This window comes from Dendrobates tinctorius, unplaced genomic scaffold, assembly GCF_039654945.1.
Source record: "Dendrobates tinctorius isolate UK_male_01 unplaced genomic scaffold, ASM3965494v1 ptg000071l, whole genome shotgun sequence".
Taxonomy (NCBI): Eukaryota; Metazoa; Chordata; class Amphibia; order Anura; family Dendrobatidae; genus Dendrobates; species Dendrobates tinctorius.
This window is the reverse complement of record NW_027361739.1, coordinates 19,113,748-19,133,609: the sequence shown is the minus strand read 5'-3', so window position 1 is coordinate 19,133,609 and position 19,862 is coordinate 19,113,748. Positions and strand designations below refer to the sequence as shown.

Below are 19,862 nucleotides of genomic sequence, written 5' to 3'. Positions count from 1 at the left end.
ATTAGTTTCTAAACTCTTCCTGAGTTAAAACATTAGTATTGTTGTTTTTAAATGATTATGTACTTGTTTTCTTTGCATTAGTTGTGGTCTGAAAGCACTGCTTTTTTTTTTTTTTTTTATTTTGACTATTTCTCCTCTTCAGAAAAAAAAACAAAATTTATTGCTTGGAAATTTGGAGACATGTTGTCAGAAGTTAAATAACAATATACATTTTACTCAAAAATATACCTGTAAAGAGAAAAATCAGACAAGCAGAACATTTGGAAGTGGTCCCTTAATTTTTGCCAGAGCTACATATACAGCAAGTGGGGTGGCAGTTCGCCTATTCCCCCGATGCCCTCGTTATCTGCAAAAGCGGTTAAAAAAACAAACAAAATTCCTCACCTTTCCGCAGAGATGATTTTAATCCATTTGTCCCATGACGGGACTAGCTCTGCTACATCTAGATGGCAGGTTGCATGGATGCATGATGAGTCCATACAGCCTGTCATCCAGCAAGGTCTGCTCAGCGTCTCTCTGTGAACTGCTATTCTCTGCCTCTCCATTATATCCCACGGCGCTCGTGCCGACGTCACATAGGTTTGGATGAGTGATTGGACCCTGTTCACACTCCTTAGTGTATAATCTCTGCCCCCTCAGGACAGTTCCATTGACATTATTCCATTATTTGCTTTGATCACCTGCACAAATGCAATTCAGACTCTTTTCATTTGCTCTCATCATCCTGAACTGTGTGGATTACGGCCATTGCCAACCCAACCGCTGGAAGAGGAGCAAAAGAGCCAGTTATGGAACAAATCCAGTATGCAAAGATTGTTTGTCGTGCTCAAGAGACAATGGGTGCATCCGCTGCCGACCAAGAATGTTTTTCTTTCTGCAAACAGAAAGGATGAGGCAGTATGGAGAATGTTTGCATTCCTGTCCTCCTGGATACTATGGACTAAGATCACCCGACATGAACAGATGTTCAAGGTGCAGAGTCGAAAATTGTGACTCTTGCTTTAGCAGAGATTTTTGTGCCAAGTGCAAACTAGGATTTTACTCCCACAAAGGACATTGTTTTGAAGAATGTCCTGAGGGATTTGCAGCATTGGATGAGACTATGGAGTGTGTAGATGGATGTGAGGTGGGACCATTGAGCGAATGGGGAACTTGCAGTAGGAATAATAGAACGTGTGGATATAAATGGGGTCTGGAGACAAGGACTCGACACATTGTAAAGAAACCAGCAAAAGACACAATCCCATGTCCAACCATTGCTGAATCTAGAAGATGTAAAATGGCATTACATCATGAACCGAAACCCGACCTTAGCGTGAGGTCGGCCACGAGGTCGGCGACCATCGCGCCAAAGTCGCGTTTCAAAAGATGCTTTTGCGCCCTTTTTCAGCCAATCAGGAAGAACGGACACTGTGGGCAACGTGATGACATAGGCAGCGGTTACCACCATGTTTGTGAAGGGCATGCAAGTGATTGGCTTGCTTTGTGTGGCGTCACAGGGGGTATAAAAGGGCGTGCACGCCGACCGCCATGTTACTTATGCTGATCTCAGAATAGGGAGAGCTGCTGCTGATTCTGTAGGGAGAGCGTTAGGTAGGGAAGAAGATACCAAAAACTACTTCTGCTGCAGGCGATTTTGCCTGTACAACACACCAGTTACTGTGCAGTGCAAGGGGAGGCTATATTTCAGTGCATCAGCTCTGTTGGTTATTAGGCTGCCTTTTAAGGCTCCCTGACAGCTGCATTGCTGTTTTCACACTGCTGAGCAAACTGCTTTTTACAAAGCAATCCAAATTTTATTGTTTTGTCCTGGTGAGTTACTGAGCGTTCATTTTTTCACACACCGTACAGCGGTGTACGCTCCTCACACAGTACCGTGTACTGGCTGTTATCACGGCCAAATTGAAGCTATCTACGTGTGTGACTCTGTAAGGAAAAGTCAAGGAGTTTGTCCGTTCTTACAGACCTACACCTTATAGTTTTGTCCGTTTTTCAAACAGTTTAGTATATTTGCTGTTTGATTACATTCAAAACTAGAGAGAGACAGCGTGTGTCAGTCCATATACAAAAACACGGATCTTGACAATTTTACATACACCGTACAGCGGTGTACGTGCACGTTCCTCTCTCAGTACCGTGTACCGGCTGATATCACAGCCAAATTGAAGCTAAGTGTGTGACTCTGTAAGGAAAAGTCGAGGAGTTTGTCCGTTCTTACAGACCTACACTCTAGGGAGATTCCAATTCTGCCCAATTCTATATGCACCTTGTAGTTAGTCATACACTAGGCAATTTCTGCCTGTCACATTGCGGTGTAATCTGTCCTGGGCCAGAGACAATAGTTCAGCGTCCTCCAATCTACATTAAGATTCAAATTCTCACCAATACTCTATACAGCTTTTGCCTTCTCATACACAAGCCAATTTCTGCCTGTCACATTGCGGTGTAATCTATACTGGGCCTGAGACAATAGTTCAGCGTCCTCCAATATACAGTGAGACTAAAATTCTCACCAATACTCTATACAGCTTCTGCCTTCTCATACACCAGCCAATTTCTGCCTGTCACATAGCGGTGTAATCTATACTGGGCCTGAGACAATAGTTCAGCGTCGTCCAATCTACAGTGAGATTCAAATTCTCAACAATATTCTATAGACCCTTTACCTTGTTTTACAGTACCATATAGCTGTTGTTATTTTGGGTACCTTTTTCAAAAAAATGAAGAAGTATGGTGGAAGAGGCCGTGGAAGTGGGCGGGGGTTGCCAGCTGGTCCTGATGGTGGTGCTGGTGGTGGTGCTTCTGCTGGTTGTGACAATAGCACCTAAGGCAGGAGGTGGTGAGCCGGCATCATTGTCTGGCTCCACAAGGCCTCGTAGGCTCCCTTTTCTGGGAGTAGGTAAACCACTTTTAAAGCCGGAGCTTCAGGAACAAGTTTTGGCTTACATTGCTGACACAGCCTCCAGCTCTATAGCCTCCTCTTCTGAAGTTTCAAAAAATAAAAGCACTGCGTCGTCAGTGGAGGCTCCTGGTCAGGAACAACACCTTTCCTTGTGTCCTTCACCCCTACCAAAAGTGAAGGATGCGGCAGGCCACACTACAGATTACTCCATGGAGCTCTTTTCTCATACCATGCCTGGGTTATCAAGTCAAATCGTGAATTCCCCAGTCCAAGATGAATCTGACATGGAGTGCACTGAAGCACAGCCACTGCTAGATTTATCTGCTGGTAAACTCACTCAGAGCACTACATTGTCCTCGCAGTGTACTGAGCCAGAATCTGACCCTGATGAAACTCAGGTGCCCCTTCCCGCATACTATACCACCATACACGGTGACACAGAGGAAGGTGCACATGACATTGAAGAGGAGGTGATGGATGACCCAGATTGGCATCCATTGGGGGAAGAGGGTGCCGCTGCCAATAGCTCAGAAGAGGAGGAGCATCCGCAGCAGGCATCGACATCGCAACAGCTGTTATCTGGCAGGCCCGGAGCAGTCCAAAAACGGGTTACAAAAAGCAAAAGAGTTGCAGGACCGCTTGGCCAGACGGTCAAAATAGCACAGCGTGCAAGGCCTCAAAATGTCTTCCATAGTAGGAAGAGTGCAGTGTGGCACTTTTTTGAACAAAATCCTAATGATCAGGCAAAGGTTATCTGTAATACGTGCGCAAAGACCTTTAGCCGAGGGAAAAATCTGAGAAATTTGAATACCAGTTGCATGCTTAGACATTTAACCAACATGCACTTGCAAGCGTGGACGGACTACCAAACCTCACGTACCACATGTGCAACTGCTCCCAAAGAAGGTAGTCAGCAACGCTACATTGTTTCCCCCACTGTAAGCCCACCGTTTAGCACACCACCAGCAAATGTTGAGGTGTCGTCGCAAGGCCAAAGCAGTCAGGGAATCACAATGTTATATCAACGAAAGACTGAATCTAGGCCATCAGAAAGAACACCAACTCCATCACCATCATCAACCCTCTCTCAGTCCGCCATGTCCACCGCTAGTTCCACCATATGCAGCTCTCAAGTCCAGCTCACCCTACCAGAGACTATGAGTAGGACAAGAAAGTACTCATCCCTCATCCTCTCATCCGCGTACACTGGGTTTGAACGCCCACATTGCCAAACTAATCTCGTTAGAGATGATGCCCTACCGGTTGGTTGAAAGCGCAGCTTTCCGTGAACTCATGACCTATGCATTACCACACTATGACCTACCCAGTCGCCACTTCTTTTCTCGCAAAGCCATCCCAGCCCTCCACCTTCATGTGAAAGACTGCATTGTCCATGCACTCAAGCAATCAGTGAGTGGAAAGGTGCACCTCACAACTGATGCATGGTCCAGTAGGCATGGCCAGGGCCGTTACGTGTCCATCACTGCGCACTGGGTTAATGTGGTGGATGCAGGGTCCACGGGGACAGCGGTGGTGGGACAGTGCTGCCTAGCCCACGGTATAGGAAACAGTTGGCTGTAGGCGTTCGACCCTCCTCCTCCTCCAGAAGCGAAAGCTCATCCACAGAGCGCAGTCGCACGAGCACTCCATCCGCAGCTGCCAGTGTTGCACACGAGGTGTCCCCCTATCGATCAGCTAGTGGAAAGCATCAGCAGGCTGTGTTGCAGATGATGTGTTTGGGCGACAGACACACCGTGGAGGTACTGGCCTACTACTTTCAGCGACAAACTGAGTCATGGCTGGGCAGTCGACATCTTGAGGCAGGCAAGGTAGTTAGTGATAACGGCCGGAATTTTGTGGCAGCCATAGCCCTTTCAAAACACAGACACATACCTTGCTTGGCTCACACCTTGAACCAGGTAGTGAGGGGCTTCCTCAATAATTATCCGGAGTTAACAGGCCTGCTCCGTAAGGTTCGAAGACTGTGCTCGCACATCCGCCGGTCGCCGGTACACTCCAGTCGTGTGCAGAAGCTGCAGCGATTGCTCCACCTTCCCAAGCACCGCCTAATTATCGACGTTGCAACAAGGTGGAACTCCACCCTGCACATGGTTGAGCGGCTGTGCGAACAGAGGCAGGCCGTAATGCATTTGTGGGAGGATACACGGGCAGGCACTTTGAGGGCAGACATGGAGTTGACAGGTGTGCAGTGGTCGAAGCTGAAAGACCTCTGTAAAGTCCTTCAGTGTTTTGAGGAATGCACACGGCTGGTAAGCGCAGACGATGCCATCATAAGCATGAGCAGCCCACTTATGCATCTGCTCATGCAAACTTTGACACACATTAAGGAGCAGGCGTTTGCAGCCGCGGTAGATGAGGAGGAAGAGGAGGAGGGAAGCCTTGGTGACAGTCAGCCATTGTCTGCTCCGGGACCTCTCCTGAACGAGGTGGAGGAAGAAGAGGAAGAGGAGGAGGAGGATGATGGGGATGATTATTTAGGGGAGGAGGATGCTTCTCGTGGGGCAAGAGAAAATGTTGGCGTGGCAAGGTCTGGTACAGGGTTTGTGCGTGACTGGAGGGATGTGGATTTGCCAGAAAGTGCTCCTCCACCCAGCACTCGCAGTGCATCATTGACACCGGGAACATTGGCCAATATGTCAGATTATGCCTTGCAGATCCTAAAAAGGGACCCCCGCATTGCGAAAATGATGAACGATGATGACTAATGGTTGGCCAGCATCCTGGATCCACGCAATAAAGGCAAATTCCAAAACATAATGCCACAGGAGAACCTTGACCTAATATTGGCTAACAAACAAGCAATTCTGGTAAACCGGTTGGTTGAGGCATTCCCAACACACAGCAACGGTGATGGTTCTCACACGAGCCGTAGGGGCCAGGGGCAGCTTGGAAGAGGTGTTCATGGTGCACACATCAGAAGTGGCGTTGGAGACAGGGGTTTCATGACCATGTTGTGGACTGATTTTTCAAGTCCTGCTCACACGACTGGTAATACTGCATCGATTGAAAGTGACAGGAGACAACAGTTGTCAACTATGGTTACAAACTACTTCTCATCCCATATCGATGTTCTCCCGCACAGGTCATTACCATTTGACTATTGGGCCGCTAAACTGGACACCTGGCCTGAATTAGCACAATATGCCTTACAGGAGCTCGCTTGCCCAGCTGCAATTGTGCTATCAGAAAGAGTCTTCAGTGCAGCTGGATCAATCCTGACAGAAAAAAGGACCCGTCTGTTGACCCAAAATGTGGATGATCTAACCTTCATTAAAATGAACCATGCATGGGTTTCCAAGGATTTTGTCCCACCTTCCCCTGATGACACCTAGGTTGCCAGAAAAATGACTTGCTTTGGTCCTCCTCTTCCTCGCACTTGCCCAATTTCGCCTTTTGCAGCAGCTGAATGTCCAACATCAACATATGCCATTTTGTAAACCTCCCTAACTGGGCTGCCCCCCCCATGGCCGGGGTCACCACCTAGCGCACCCAACCGTGCGAGTGCCGTTGCCTTGGACAGGTGGGTGGGCAGACTCTTGGGCGCGGGCATTGGCACAGGGTCCCTCATAGTGCAATCAAGTGTCTCTGACGGTGGGGGTGCACACCCGCTGTCAGACACACCGCCGTACTATGAGGGACCCAGTGCCAGTACTGACACCCACGAGTGTGCCCCCCTTGCTTGGGCAGGGCCACAGCATTTGCAATGTTTACCTCTCCTTGCTCCTCCGCTGTGTAGTCTGGGCTGTCAAATCCTTCACTGGGACTGCCACTACAAATTTGTTGAACTGATAGATGATGGTTAAGACGTAGCTATGCCCTGTCCCGCTGGCCGGGCTCTAGCTTCAGATGATCAATGGCTTCAATTTCTTATGGACCTCGACTCACAATGACATGCAGTGGTGGTTTATCATCAGCTTTCAGAGTTTTCCTACTCACAGACGCGTGACATTCCGGCGCAGATTTTTAAATGTGCCCTCTCATGCCAATCCCATAGAATCGCCTACGGCCTGTTGCTTCTGTCTTTTGCACTCCAAACTTACGTGACAGATTATAATAGGCAGTGAGCAACATGTTTACATCTCACACTGTGATTAAAATTTGATGGAGATGAGTAACGCTGATGGGATCAACGGTACTGCGATACAGCAACACATTCTTCACAAAGTTATGTTTACGCTGTCTCCACACACAAATTAATTGAGGGTCAGCATCGCCTCAGAGAATTGTGACGGCAGTTTTTCCCGTGATTGTTAATTTCTAGATTTCTGCAATCACTAGACTTTATGTCAGTAATTGTATGCATCTCATTTCCTATGTCGGAGAGGCTGGACTGTCTTACTGAGACAGAAATATATATGAAGATTTAAAAATACCACCAAAAGTGTATACTGGTGTATGCTTCAAAAACATTTCCTTTTTTCTACTTTTTAGATTGTTGTCTAATCCATACTGAGAACACGGAGATTTTAAATGTTTAAACTATGCTATATATACCTGCTATCCAGTGATAATGTACCATTTCTCACCTTTGTCCAATCACGTCTAATCCATACTGGGCCTGAGACTGTCTGAGCCTGCCTCCTGATCTATAGACATAGGTTTTTAATGTGTAAACTATGCTACATATATACGTGTTATCCGGTGAAACTGTACCCTTTATCAACCTTCTACAATGTTGTCGAATCCATACTGGGCCTGAGAACGGCTGCCGAGCTGTTAAGCAAGCTACAGCACCTGTGGTTTGGACACGTAATTTTTTCATTTTGGCAGGAATTCCGGTTAGGCCTAATTCCGTAATTGCGGTTGACCTGCACTTACTGGGAAATCATCGTTCGCGAGGAATAATTGGAATCCCAGATCCCCATCACTAACGGTGTTCAGCGGCTTATCAGCACCTGCAAGCGACAAAAGCTGGTCCTTTCAGTGTAGCGCGCATGCAGCCCCGGACATGTAAGGGCATGATAGACCTGTTATTGCTCGATCACGCGTGCCAAAGCCTCGCGTATCCCTCTAGTAAGCTTGACGCGTACCGCGGGGGCATGCCAGAGTCTCGGTCGTTAACGGAATAAAGTTGAGAAATCGCTAGCACAACTACAAATGGACATACCACACCACACACAGAAATGACAAAGCTTGCATTCTGTCCATCTTTTCTGTAGCTTGTATGGTTGTGGTTTCCCGGGTGGAGTTCAATTAAGCCACAGACTCCACTCCTGGTGGTGCCCTTTTGGACATTCCTTTAAGGTTCAGCTTTGCAATCATACAGCCCCCGGAAACCAAACACTTTGCCTTCATGGACGCAGTTTGGAGGTTCGTGGGAATAACGCCGCCCCATCGGCAGTTGCCATAATTTATTGGTGTAATATAGCTAAAGGAACAAAAAAAGCGCAATAGGGTCTTATCCGGGTTATTGCAGAAAAAATAAATTAGAGTTTACTCACCCTTTTTAGGAGAGATTAAAGCATGTAGGATCAGTAATCTGCTTGCTGCACGTCCAAAGGTCAACTCTGCGACCGCTTCAACATCAGATTTCGGAATAAATTCTTGGACTTTTGTGCGCTACCAGATAAAATCACTAATCCAGTGTTTAGGAGAAAGATTAATCCATTTATTTCCCAACGCGTTTCGAAATGTATACCATTTCTTCTTCAGGGGATGACATATATGTCATCCCCTGAAGAAGAAATGGTATACATTTCGAAACGCGTTGGGAAATAAATGGATTAATCTTTCTCCTAAACACTGGATTAGTGATTTTATCTGGTAGCGCACAAAAGTCCAAGAATTTATTCCGAAATCTGATAATTTATTGGTGGGCAGTCTGACGGTATATGATCGTGTTCGATTTCAGAATTTTTTTTTTTCTTTTTGGTTTGTATTTTACATTTTTATTCCAGCCTTTCTTGACTTCATAAGGGCATGACAAGCCTATATCTGTTTCTCCTCCACCTCCTCCTTTTACTCCTCCACCTCTTTTCTAAATGTAGTTGCCCTTTTCCATATGTTATTTTTGTCTTTTGAGCATTGTGTCTGCTTTGGGACACCTTTAAAGGTGTTTTGTAATTGTTTTCTATGTGTTTGTATGTGTTTGTGTTTGCCTGCCATTGTTTTGAATGGTGTTCGACGGTGTTCTTCGAACGTTCGACGAACATTCGACGAACTTGCCTCCTGTGACGAACCAAAACACTAGCGGGGTGGCTCAACACTACTCCTGATATATCGAAGTACATTGTTAATGTTTAAACTATGCTATATATACCTGGTATCTGGTGATACTGTACCCTTTCTGCCAGGAAGTCCCCCTCCACCCACCACTCTAAGTGTATCATTGACACCTGGAACATTGTCCCACATGTGTGATTTTTTCTTGCGGATCTTCTTGTTATATTGTGGTGTGATCCATCCTGAGCGTGTGAGTGTCTATGGGTTACTCCTGCAATTTAGATGTACATTTAAAAATTACCCCAACACTGTATACAGCTCTACGCTTGTGATACATTACCCATTTACTGCTTGTTATATTCTGGTCTAATCCAAACTGACCAAGTGAGAGTTATTTTCTGACTGTGGAAATAAATACTGAAATTGACAACAATGACACCTACACTGTGTACAGCTGTACTCTTGAGATCTATTACCGTTTTACGGCTTTTTAGATTGTGTTATAATCCAATACTGAGCCTGAGAGTGTCTGTGTGTGCCTCCTCAAATATTTATGGAGATTTAGAATGTTTAAACTATACTATATATACCTGCTATCTGATGATACTGTACACTTTGTCTAATTTTTATACTCTTGTCTAATCCATACTGAGCCTGTGAGCGTCTGTGTGACTGATGGAATATATAGGGAGATTGACAATTATCCTTTGACTGAATAGAGCTGTACGCTTCTGATACAGTGCTATATATCTGATGTTATTTTGGGTCTATTTTCTGCAAAATGTTGAAGTTTGGTGGAAGAGGCCGCGGACGTGGGCGTGGGGGGGCCAGCTGGTGCTGATGGTGGTGGTGCATCTGCTGGTAGTGGTAAAAGCACAATAGCAGCTAAGGCAGGAGGTGTTGAGCCTGCGTCATGGTCTGGCTCCGGAACGCCTGGAAGGCTACCTTTTCTGGGAGTAGGTTAACCGCTTTTAAAGGCGGAGCATGAGGAACTGGTTTTGGCTTACATTGCTGAAACAGACTCCAGCAAATATGCCCTCCTCTTCTGAAGTTTCAAAAAATGCAAGCACTGAGTCGTCAAGTGCTGGCTCCTGGTCAGGAAGTACCCCTTTCCTTGTGTCCTTCACCCCCACCAAAAGTGAATGCTACAGCAGGTCACACTTCACATTAGTCCATGTAGCTCTTTCTATCATACCATGCCTGGGTTATCAAGTCAAATCGTGAATTCCCAAGTCCAAGATGAATCAGACATGGAGTGTGGGTGGCCAGCCAGGGCAGTCGGGTTAATTGGTACCGGGCCGGTGTCTCACAGGGATATGTCACGGTGGTGGTGACCCGTTCCGTGGCCCTGGGCGTCCATGAAAAGGGGTGAATTACGTTTATAGGTGAATGATTCATGAAGCCACCTGTCGTTTCTGATTAGATTGACCAACGCTGCAGTGTCGCTTCTCTGGGACAGATGTTGTGGTGCAGCTAAGATGTAGAAGCCCTGCACAGGTAGGGACGTAGTCGCAGGGCAGATGAAAGAGTTGGTAGATGGTGTGCAGTGCAGGATGTAGCAGAGCCGTGCGCCAGGCGCAGGAGAAAGATGACCGACACAGTCATGCAGTTCCTTTACCTGTACTTGGTAAGTGCCATCCAGGACCCAGAGTACAGATGGAGAAGGAGTTGGTCTGCCTGGAAGCCAATTTGGAATTCTCTCTCTGCAGATAGGTAGTGTGGCCTCCGTTCTAGCGCTTATCTGAGGTATTCGCAGTGCTAAGTTCAATGAAGTTCCCCCTGTTGACTCTCTTTTGGAACTTTCTCGTATGGCAGGCAGCCATAGCCTTTTCCTTCTGGCTCCCACATGTCGATGCTGGGGCCTCCGAGCCTTAGTTGGGTACAGAGCATTTACAACTGCTACTTCCTCCAGTTTCGGCTGCAGGAACGTCAGTGTCCCTACAAACTCGGAGACCGGAATCTGGACCATGCGCTCCAGCTAGGAGTGAGCCTTAACTCTGCTCATCCTCCAGCTTCCCTTCTCACGTCCACACACTTCCCCTTCCCTGCACAGAGTGCCCTAACTTTCCTCCTCCCGATCACAGAGAGCAGCTCCTCAGCAGTCAGGTTCAGAGGTCTCCCTGCTGGCCTGGAGTGGGAAATGTGTTGTGTGTTGGTTGAACTGCTAGAGAGATCCTTCGTTGCTCCCAAGCATGACATCACACTCCCTAGGAGGAAGGTAATGCCACTGTGGCGACCGTACCCCTGGGGACGCCACAAGTGCACTGATTGCCAGCCACTGCTAGATGATTCTGCTGGTACATTGACCCAGACCACTACAGTCCCCTCACACTCTACACAGCCAGAATGTGACCCTGAGGAAACTCAGATTCCCCTTCCGGCATACTATACCACCTTACAAGGTGACAAAGAGGAAGGTGCAGATGAAAGTGCAGGTTCCTTGAGCAGGTGGGGGGCATACTCATGGGCGATGGCACTGGCACAGGGCCCCTCATAGTACGCAAAAGTGTCTCTGCCGGTGGGAGGGCCCACCCGCCGTCAGGCACACCGCCACACACCGCCGTACTATGAGGGGCCCTGTGCCAGTGCCGTCGCCAACGAGTGGCCCCCCTTGCTTGGTCCGGATCTCAGCACGTGCAACGTTGAAATACTTACCTATCCCTGCTCCACCGCCATGAGGTCTTCCGCGTGTCCTGACAGTGATATTCTGATCAGAGAGCGCAATGACATCACGTCTGTACGCCCCCTGCCTAAACAGCCAAGTGCAGTGAGATGGAAGATGGGGACGACGAGGAGTCCAGACTAGTACAGGGATTCCCTAGCAAGGAGACTTATTTAATTCTTTTCAATGATGGGACAGCAATTTTTGGGGAGCACTATACTCTGGAGAATGATATATGGGGCCCACCATACACTGGAGCATTCCAAAGGTGGACATCAGACACTGGAGCAGCATTTACAGGGCCCATTATACACTGGAGCATTAGAAATTGGGCCCATTATATATGGAGCATTATTTGGGCCCATAAGACAGTGGAGCTTCATCCATGGGGACCAACATATACTGTAGCATTATGTGGAGCTCATCATATACTGTTTCAAACATTATATGGGACCAAAGATTCTGTATGGAGAAATATATAGGCCTCATTACTCTGTATAGTGCACTATGCGGTGCCCATAATACTGTATGGAGTAATATACTGTCCGTTTTTGGAGCTATTGGAGAATTTAAAATCGATATCAGTCATGAGATGTAAAAAGTGAAGTATTTTTCATTGTACTATACCGCTATTTCTCTACGTATCGGAGCATCATGAGTTGTGGTATGTGTTAAAGGGGCGCTCTTTGGCCCAGGGCACATGAAAACCTGTAGCCAGCCCTACCCCTCCACAACTTTTGCCAAATAACCCCAAGTTTCAGTGCGTAACTATTATTATGAAGTAAATTAAGGTTGACAAGCTTCAGTAATAAAAATTGATGTTTTTGCCATTCAAATGGGCACTGTAGGTGTGTTTAATGTCCTCCACTCCCTGCCGACTTTGCTTCCCCATTGACTTGCTTTGAGTTTCGTGTTTCAGTCGGCCTTTGACTTTTCACGATAATCGGTTGATTTCGTTTGACCCAACTTTTGAGAAAGTTGGGTTTCATGAAACCCGACTCGACCCGAAAAAAGGCAAAGTCGCTCATCTCTAGTAGCAGAGCTAGACCCATCGTGGGACAAATGGATTGAAAGCATCTCTGCGGAAAGGTGAGGAATTTTTTATCATAGGAATAGGCCAGGTCGTAAGTATGGTTTAATTAAGATTAAGGAGTCTGCGTCTTTCTTTCAGTTAAAGGACTTTTTTGTGGGTGTCTGTTTTTTCTTATAATGTGACTATGGGGTTAGTAATGGGGGTGTCTTATTGACGTCTCTCCATTAGTAACCTCAGGGCTTGATATCACCTGACAATACAAAGGTGACATCAGCCCCCCAACTATCACCCCACTAGCCACCGTTACAGGACAAATGGGAAGAGCGAGTCTAAGTGGCAGAATTGGCTCATCGTAGAGATGCACCTTTTTCTGGGGTGGCTGAGAGCTGATGTTTTTAGCCTGTGGGTGGGCCAGTATCTATGACCCCTTCCAAGGCTATTAATATCAGCCCGCAGCTGTCTGCATAGCCTTTGCTGGTTATTAATTTTAGGGAGACCACACTTCATTTTTTTTGGGGGGGGTCCACCATTTTAATAGTCAGTAGAGGCTAATTATAAAGCTGTGAGCTATTATTAATAGCCTGGGAAGCTCCAAGAGTATTACCCCCTTATCAGGCTATAAACATCGGCCCCCAGCCGATGCTGGTTACGTCTGCTGTTTACGAAAATTGCGCTGTAGCCCACGCCATTTTTTCCAATAAAATAATATTTTATTAAATACATGTACAGTACACTGCATACACTGTACTAATTGTATTTGTCACAGACATCTATATATCTACCTATGTGTATTTACAGCGTTTCTTCTATCTATGTATGTAATATAAATACATATATATGTGAGTGTGTGTCACTGACGTATATATATATTTATTGTATGTGTATATATCTATTCTAAACTGTCAGTGTGATTTTACTGTACACGGCAGATGAATTGCCGGCTTTTCAAAGGACACCGGTGCATGAAAATCGGACAGCACTCGCATGGTCTGAGTGCTGTACAATTTTTTTTTTCTCGCCGGTCATTGAGGTTGAATTCCAGCCGGGCCAATGAACGGTGACTTCAGCACCATGGGAAAAAGTCACTGAGTTCACCGCAGTTCAGCTCAGTAAGTTCACCGCAGATCACCGTGAGAATTTTGTCATCGTGATCTGCGGTGAAGTCACTGAGCTTGAACTGCGGTGACCCATCATTGTCTTATTTCCACGGTGCTAAGGTCACCGCAGTTCAGTCACGTTGGAAACGCAACCTCAGTGACCGGCGGTAACCTTGATGATATCGCCACTGGTCACTGATGTCACTCGCAGAAGCTCATTCACCAGTGGTTCTCAGCTTGGACGGTCACATCTTGGCACCGTCCAGGTTGAAAACTATTTATCCCCCAGACATAGATTACAGCGTGGGACAGAACGACGGACAGACGAGGGATATTGTTGTTTTTTTATTTTTGCTTTATTACAGGAGACGAGGGAGTCAATGAAATTGGCATTAGTTAAGTATAACTGTGTTTATTATTTTTAAATAAAAATGGAAAAGTGTGTTTTGTTTTATGTCAAATAAAGGACTTTATACTTGCAGTGTCTTTATTTACCATATAACTATAGGATTAGTAATGGAAAGGTGTCTTATAGAAGCCTCTCCATTACTAAGCCGTGGGCTTGATGGCACCAGGTAATGAACCTCACTTGCCACCGCTACAGGACAAGTGGGAAGAGCCGGGCAAAGCGCCAGAATTGGCGCATCTATTAGATGTGCCTTTTGTAGGGTGGCTATGGGTTGCTATTTTTACGCTGGGGTGGTCAATATCCATGGCCCCTTACCAGCCTGAGAATACCATCCCACAGCTGTCAGCTTTAGCTTGGCTGGTTTTCAAGAATGGGGGGGAGACCCCACGCCGGGTTTTTTAATTATTTATTTAAGTAATTTAAAAAAACAGAGTTGGGACTCCTCTATTCTTGATAAGCAGCCTTGCTAGCGCTGACAGCTGATGGTTGCAGCCCCCTGCTGTCAGTTTTGCCTGGCTGATTATCAAAAATACATCAGCCGCCACCTGCTGTCACTGTTATTAGCAGCAGCTGGTGTATGCTGATGCGAGTAATAATCCCATCAGCTGCTGCGTGCTGTCATTGTTATTAGTTGAATACAACGCTCATCATTCTCCCCTGCTCGCGCTGATCGCCGGCAGAGTAGGGGAGAATGATGCGAGCGGTCTTCAGCACCCAGCGCCAGGGAACAGCGCTAACTGTCCTGCTGCTTCTCAGGCGCCACTGCGTGTGGTGCTGATGCAGCACACGGGCGAGACACTGTTGCCAAATGTGTGTCACAAGTATTACACACATGGACAAGGATGTCTCTCCGGTACGGTTTTCTGCTGTACCAGAAATAACAGGATGTGTGAAACCAGACTAAAACAGCATGTGTGTTTTTTTAACCTGCGGATTTTGTGCTTCTAATGCAAGTCTATGGGGAAACAGAAAACTCTGTGTACCTGCAAGAGAAATTACAATCTATGAAGTTGCTGTGAGGAAAAAAGGAAAGGAACTAGCGCTTTCTGAGTTTAGTAAATTGAAAGAATAAAAAACAAAGAATAAAAAACAAATGTAGATAATATTGTCATCTAGAGAAGTTGTGCCTGTAGCAAAACTCCAGAAAAACACTAGTGTAAAATCTAATGGGTGAAGTCAAACTGTGTATACTGGGGAAAGTTCCTTTATAGGGAAATCCATCAGAGTTTAAGAAGGTAACAGGGGCTTCCATGTGGATGAGGGAGAGAATACAGTGACATGTAAAAATTGGAGCACCCATGGTCAAAATTACTGTTATTGTTAACAGTTAAGCAAGTTGAAGATGAAAAGATCTCTAAAAGGCCTAAAGTTAAAGATAGCAAATTTCCTTTGTATCCTGTTCACCATCATCGTTAGGAAAGATCAGGTGATGCAACATTCCCAGCTTCATAAAAACCCAGCCTCCTCTAACCTTGTGCCAAAAAACAGCAGTAGTGAGAGCTGCTTATGCTGTTATGCTGGAGAACTGAGGGGAACCGGAAGTGAACCCGCAGGACCGCGACGACGAACCTCCTCGAGGCGAGCTGGCCAAGTGGACCACCCCCTATACAGGGAGCGTCTGGGACAAGCCTCGGAGAGACTATCGCCGCGGAAGCTGGTACCCGGGGACACAGTAGGGAGAGAACAGGGATAGCCACAAGGTTAGGTTAGGCAGGTACGGATCCAGGCAGACAGAGGTAGACCCTGCGGCGGGAGCTGGAGACCGGTGACGAAGCAGACACTAGGGAAACAAAACAGAGGGAGCAATCACAAGGGGAGACTGGGCACAGAGGAAACAGGACAAGGCGCTAGGCAGGAGAAGTGCAGAGCAGAGGGGACCTGAATAAGCCGTGCTAGGCACAATGGATAGTCAGGCACCGAGCAGGAGGCGGGACTGCTAGATATAGGGCGGCAAGCAGCGCTTCCGGGTCAGGAGGGGACAGGAGGTGGAGCAGTGAAAGCAGGATTAGTGGCGCGCAGTGCGCAGGCGCACCCGGCGGGCACGGAAGGCCGGCAGCGGCGGCGGAGGAGAGGACGCAGGAGGATGCGCGCGCCTACCGGGAGCGCGCCGGGAGAGGAGAGCGCGCCGGCGCTCGTGAGGCGGAGCAGAGGACGCGGCCACGAGCGGCACAGGAGGAGCAGCGGGGAGCGTGGCAGCAGGTGATGTAACAGTACCCCCCTCTTTACGCCCCCTCTTCTTGAGACTGGCAAGGAACCTGGCAAGAATGCGGGGAGCCTGGATGTTTTGCCGGGGTTCCCAAGACCTCTCCTCGGGACCAAAACCTTTCCAATCAACTAAGAAGAGGGTCTTCCCTCTGGATCTCTTTACGGCCAGGATGTCCTGGACCTCAAAGACATCCTGGCCAGAGACTGGCTGGGGAGAGTGACCAACAGAGGCATGAAACTGGTTAAAAATGACAGGTTTCAGGAGGGACACGTGAAAAGAATTGGGGATTCGCAGTGAGGCGGGAAGTTTTAGTTTGTAGGCAACGTTATTAATGCGAGCCATGACCTCAAAAGGCCCGATATACCGAGGGCCTAGCTTATATGAGGGGACCTTGAGGCGAACAAACTTGGAGGACAGCCACACTTTATCTCCGGGATGGTACAACGGAGAATCCAGACGCCTTTTGTCTGCGTGTCTCTTCGTTCTATCCTGCGCTAACTCGAGTGCAGACTTGGTTTCCTGCCAGACCCTGGAGAACTTCTCGGTCAGAAGATCGGCTGCCGGCACACCCGAGACAGGGGGTACCGGCAGAGGTACACTGGGATGTTGCCCGTAGACGATGAAGAAAGGAGACTTAGACGAAGACTCGTTGATGTGGTTGTTGTAGGCAAATTCGGCCCACGGAAGCAGGTGGGACCAGTCGTTGTGGTGGGCGTTGGAGAAGTGGCGAAGATAGTTTATCAAAATCTGGTTCGTGCGCTCAGCCTGACCATTAGTTTGAGGATGGTAGGCTGAGGAGAAGTCCAAAGTGACATCCATGCGTTTACACAGGGCTCGCCAGAAGTGTGAAGTGAACTGAACTCCTCTATCCGAAACGATATGCTGAGGAAAACCGTGAATCCGGAAGACATGGGAAATGAAGATTCTCGCCAGTTCAGGAGCGGAGGGCAACCCAGGCAGGGAGATGAAATGTGCCATTTTGGAGAATCGATCTACAACCACGAGGATGACTGTGTGACCCGAAGACCGAGGTAGATCGGTAATAAAATCCAACGCGATGTGCTGCCAGGGAGCCGAAGGAACCGGGAGCGGGTGAAGAAGACCAGCGGGTAAGTGTCGGGGAACTTTATTCTTGGCACAAGACGGACAAGAAGCGACAAAACTTCGGGTATCTTGAGCAAGAGAGGGCCACCAGTAATAACGAGAGACGAAGGCGAGGGTTTTCTTGAGACCACCGTGGCCAGCTAGTTTGGAGGTATGACCCCACTGTAAGACTCGCCTCCTATTGTTCTCTTGAACAAACGTCTTACCCGGAGGCAATGAAGTTAGGTTTACAGGAGCAACCACCATGACCTTGCTAGGATCCACGATGTGCGAAGGCTCTTCGTCACAGTCGGTAACCAAAAAGGACCTGGATAGGGCATCTGCCTTGAGGTTCTTATCGCCGGGGCGAAAATGGAGTTCGAAATCGAACCGAGCGAAGAACAGAGACCACCTGGCTTGACGGGGATTGAGTCTTTGCGCCGTCCGGATGTACGCCAGGTTCTTGTGGTCAGTGTAGATCCTGACGGGGTGGACCGCTCCCTCGAGGAGGTACCGCCATTCCTCCAAGGCCAACTTGATGGCGAGCAGTTCTCTATCGCCAATGGTATAGTTTCTCTCCGGGGTGGAGAAGGACTTAGAAAAGAAGCCACAGGTGACCAATCGACCAGAGGGTGCCGTCTGGGAGAGAACTGCACCGGCTCCGATGGCAGAGGCATCTACTTCCAGAGTGAAGGGTTTGTTGACCTCTGGGCGATGGAGTACGGGAGCCGTTGCAAAAGCTTGTTTCAGGGAGCGGAATGCGTCTTCGGCCTCAGGAGACCAGAAGTGGGGATTAGCCCCCTTACGGATCAGAGCGGAGATAGGGCTGGTCAGGGAGGAAAAGTGTGGAATAAACTGCCGGTAGTAATTGGCGAACCCCAGGAATCGTTGGATGGCCTTCACTCCCTGGGGACGCGGCCAGTTTAGTACGGCCGACAATTTTCCCGGATCCATCCGTAGACCGGTATTAGAAATGATGTAGCCCAAAAACGGTAGAGAAGACTGTTCAAAGGCGCATTTTTCAAGTTTGGCATGCTCTCTTAGGCGCGACAAGACTTGACGGACGTCCTTTCTGTGAGAAGACAGGTCCGAGGAAAATACCAGAATATCATCCAGGTACACCACCACACAAGAATAGAGAAGGTCCCGGAAGACATCATTGACGAATTCTTGAAACACGGCGGGTGCATTGCATAAACCAAAGGGCATAACCAGATATTCATAGTGGCCATCGCGGGTGTTGAAAGCCGTTTTCCACTCATCTCCGGAACGGATGCGGATTAGGTTGTAGGCTCCCCGCAAATCCAATTTGGTAAAGATTTGCGCCCCTCGGAGACGATCAAACAGTTCCGGGATGAGAGGAAGCGGATATTTGTTTTTAATTGTAATATCGTTGAGTCCCCGATAGTCAATACAGGGACGCAGGGTTCCGTCCTTCTTCTTGACGAAGAAAAAACCCGCACCCGCGGGCGAGGAAGACGGGCGAATGAAGCCTTTGGCCAAGTTTTCTTGAACATATTCGGACATGGCTTGGGTCTCTGATGGTGACAGCGGATAAATCCGACCTCGGGGAGGAGTAGAGTCGGGAACGAGATCGATGGGACAGTCGTAGGAACGGTGAGGGGGCAGGGCCTCTGCCTCTTTCTTACTGAAGACATCCGCATAGGCCCAATAGGCCGAAGGTAAATCTGGAGATACCGAAGTTGGCCGAGAGGAGTCTCTTGGCTGGACGGAAAGCAAACACCCTCTGTGACAGAACTGTCCCCACCGTACGACGTCACCAGACCGCCAGTCCAAGGTTGGCTCGTGTTTTCTTAGCCAAGGAAGACCCAACAGGATAGTGTGTGATAGGGTCGGCAGCACATAGAAGGCAATCCTCTCCAGATGCAAGGCGCCGATCTGAAGGTCCAATTCTTCGGTGACCTGTGTAACGGACACCCTCAGGGGTTGGCCGTCAACCGATGCAATCTGCCGAGGAGTCTCCAGGGATCTGACCGGAATACGAAGCCTCCTGACTGCCTCAAGCTGAATGAAATTTCCAGCCGCACCTGAATCTATGTAAGCCCACTCGGAGAAACGCTTGGAACCAAGGTGCAAGAGAACAGAAAGAGTCAAGGGTAGAGAGGAGTCGTTGGTACCTAGGGAGGCCTCTCTTACCTGTCCTAGGCGGAGGAGTTTCCCGGACGCACATGGCAGGAACGCAAGAAGTGTGATGCACTCCCACATTACAGGCAAAGACCCTGAGTGAACCTCTCCTGGCGGCGTTGCTCCACTGGCTTGAGGCGAT

The 19,862-nt window shown here is 48.1% G+C and overlaps 1 protein-coding gene and 1 pseudogene across 2 annotated transcripts in view; one reads left to right on the top strand and one right to left on the bottom strand.

Moving 5' to 3' along the window:
• The window catches only part of PHACTR3 (phosphatase and actin regulator 3), a 267,395-nt gene that overhangs the window by 116,743 nt on the left and 130,790 nt on the right, over positions 1-19,862 (bottom strand). The window lies entirely within an intron of this gene.
• On the top strand, positions 630-18,772 carry LOC141095986 (R-spondin-2 pseudogene; annotated as a pseudogene).